We start from the raw sequence: 3280 nt of genomic DNA, 5'->3' as shown, positions 1-3280 counted from the left end.
GACTGGAGCAGATGGGGGTGAAACGGTGGCTCTTGTCAGGGATTTGGGCTCACCTGGACGTAGGAGTGCATCAGTCACCCAACACGGCGAGGCCCATCTCATTTGCAACAGTTCCTTCCCTGAATGCTGAGCTGTAATTATGAAAGAAGAGTCGAGAAAAAATGACCAAAGAAAAAAAATCCCGTAATTAGCAAGGCAACTCCAAGCACAAGAAATGGAAATTAGTCACAGTGTTATAAATTAGCCTGTGCATACATTACGTGAAATGAACACCCTCGGGGCCACGAATTAGCGCTTTTGGCTGTGCACCCTCATGTATCTAAATAAAACATTCCGTCCTTGGTTATTATGGGCTAACAAAGAGACATCTCTTACACAGCCATTCTCTACAAATTGGCCACACACACATCATTTAGGAGGGCTATATATGCTACAGGGAGTGTGGGTTGTCTGATGGAGGAGGGGGGAACGCCGCTCATGTATTAGCATCAGGTGACAATCGCATTACATTTATAGGGGCTATTGTGTTTTCTACCAAAATCACTGCACAACTACAGCAAACTTCAATATTCAGAAAAGTCCATCAAAATCATACTGGGTTCTGTTAACAACAGCAAACAGCTAACAAATTAAAAGACACAACGTGAAGTGCATTTTGTCACCGGGCTTCGCTGTCCATTTGGACGCGGAGGAGGGAGACGAGAAAGAGGCAAGGGGGTTTAAAAAAAAAAGGCAGGCAGGCGCTGGAACCGTGTTTTGATGAGTCTTATCTAGAGCGATTATTCATACTTGTCCTTCTGCTTGAATTAAAGCAAGAGTGCTGGAGCCTGTTAAAGCCAAATACTTGAACGGCTAGTGAACTCTCACCTTCGCACGCATCCATTTAGCTTGCAAATGAAAGCCAAGTACAGTCAGCGAGAGCCATAATGGGCCTTTCTTCTTGCAGAGTGCGGTCATTACATACTAATTTCTTCTGGAAGCTCTTCAGGAATTGAAACACTTGGCTGTGGTGGCCCAGCCTCGTGCTGAAACGCACAGGCCAACAATGACAGCACACAAGGTGTTTGTTTAAGGCCTACTCATGGCAGCTGACCACAATCAGACTCAGCTGAAGAGGGCTGATTGCAGCTTGATGCCGCACTGTGTTCACTGAGAGACAAATCCTGAATATCGTATTGGACGCACAATACAGTCATCAGTATACAGCATAATCAAGTGCATTCCTAGTCCTAAAATCTCTCTTTTAGTCATTTTTAAGTCATTTTTATCCCACAACACTGACTACCCAAACGTTTTTCTCTCCATGTTTATATGTACTGTATAATGTATGGATATTTTATACACACTTGAAATATTTCACTGTAGTGGTGAACCGTACTACTATGGTTATACTGTATATATTGCACAATAAATGTGGCCTTATTCTGCATTGCTTTAGCAATAATTACATAAATTAAGTTATGCAACACGGAAGCAAGACAATGTGCAACTTGCGATGTATTAGCTGCTACAGGAAAATAACATGAAGTATAACAGTAACAGTAAGCGCAGTAAATAGTAAAACTATTTGCGCTACAAACCAGTGCAGTTGTACCTGCTCGTACATTAAAAATAAAGCAGAAAAATAGAAACACTTATTAAATCTGTAGGTGTAACCAGAATTTATTTATTTGAGAATAAAAAAGGGTGTATTTTAATATCAGATATTATTAGCCTAACAGAAGACAGAGACAAATAAATCATATTAACAACATGCCATTACCACTTTGCCCTAAAGATACAGTTGCTGATGTAAACACATGTATGGATGAATGCATGTGTAAATGTTGTGATTTGCAGACCATGTGGCTTACTTGACAGGTCTCAGATGATGCATTTTTGGTTTACATTCACCTTCGGAAAGCGAAGATTTAGAAAGAGCACCAGACTGCTATCCATGCATCACCTTCTTTTAGAGAGGTTGCTGATTTGATTATGCAATTAGGCAGGTGGCTGATTAAAAGCTTATCTAATAGATATCATGATTAGCCCAGTTCAAAGCCGTTTATAGTCCAGCCATTCAGGATCTGCTTAATTCTGTACGTTCTAATAACTTTGCAATTTATTCCACAGCAATTCCATAATCAACAATCAAAGTTTGTTTTTTGTTTGGTTACTATTGTGACTATAAAATGCAATAAGGGTAATAGTGTTGTCTTTAATTACAAAATGATTCAAGCAGTTGCCATCAGTTTGCTATCTTTATCTCACCCCTTCAAAAGTGTCATCAGTGTATCCTGTACTTGAAATGCTTTTCTAGGAACTCAGCAAAGACGACGCAACCTGTCTGTCTGCCTGCCTGCCACACCGTGATTAAGACATCACAGTAATCCGTGTTTGCATTGCTGTCTGCATGCGAGTTTGTGTGTGTTTGGGTTTGTGTGTCGTGCCCCAGTGCTAAACACACACAATTAGGTTCCTTTTTGACACCGCCGGGAATTGCATTAACTATATTCCCAATGGAGATATGGCAACACTTCCGAATAGCTCCAAAATACACCAAACAAATGTGACCCTGGAGCACAAAAGCAGTCTTAAGTCGCTGGGGTATATTTGTAGCAATAGCCAAAAATACATTGTATGGGTCCAAATTATTGATTTTTCTTTTATGCCAAAAATCATTAGGATATTAAGTAAAGATCATGTTCCATGAAGATATTTTGTAAATTTTCTACTGTAAATATATCAAAACTGAATTTTTAATTAGTAATATGCATTGCTAAGAACGTCATTTGGACAACTTTAAAGGCAATTTTCTCAATATTTAGATTTGTTTTGCACCCTCAGATTCCAGATTTTCAAATAGTTGTATCTCGGCCAAATATTGTCCTACATATATCAATACATCAATGGAAAGCTTATTTATTCAGCTTTCAGATGATGTATAAATCTCAATTTCGAAAAATGTACCCTTATGACTGGTTTTGTGGTCCAGGGTCACAAATGGAAAAATTAAGAAAAAAAATCATCATGTAACAAACTGATTTCTGCAGAAAACATTAGTTAGGTGAAAATCCCCAACTCCAATTTCCTCTTAGCCGCACTCTCTTTTGCCGTGACTGATTTCATCCACTAGAAAATCCTCTTCCTGCTCTCCTGCTCTGCTTCTTTACCTCTCACCAAACTCTCGTTCTTTCTAGCATTCTCACTTTCCCTCCCTCTCCCTCTCCTCTACTCCCTTCCCTTTCTTCCCCTCTCTCTGTCTCTCCATTGCTTGCTCAGAGAAGCAGCCCATGTTTAC

General features: G+C 39.7%; 1 long non-coding RNA gene across 2 annotated transcripts in view; it reads right to left on the bottom strand.

The window, feature by feature from the left end:
* LOC107687951 (uncharacterized) overlaps positions 1 to 1029 on the bottom strand; it is a 17644-nt gene extending 16615 nt beyond the window's left edge. For both annotated transcript variants that reach the window (XR_001634186.1, XR_001634185.1), the window contains exons 1-3: positions 868 to 1029; positions 256 to 319; positions 54 to 131 (exon numbers count right to left, since the gene is read on the bottom strand). This is a non-coding gene — a long non-coding RNA (uncharacterized LOC107687951). The remainder of the gene's footprint in view (positions 1 to 53; positions 132 to 255; positions 320 to 867) is intronic.
* Between the last annotated feature and the right edge of the window lie 2251 nt (positions 1030 to 3280).

This window comes from Sinocyclocheilus anshuiensis, unplaced genomic scaffold (assembly GCF_001515605.1).
Source record: "Sinocyclocheilus anshuiensis isolate Anshui unplaced genomic scaffold, SAMN03320099.WGS_v1.1 scaffold421, whole genome shotgun sequence".
Lineage (NCBI taxonomy): Eukaryota > Metazoa > Chordata > Actinopteri > Cypriniformes > Cyprinidae > Sinocyclocheilus > Sinocyclocheilus anshuiensis.
This window is presented reverse-complemented; position numbering and strand designations above follow the sequence as displayed.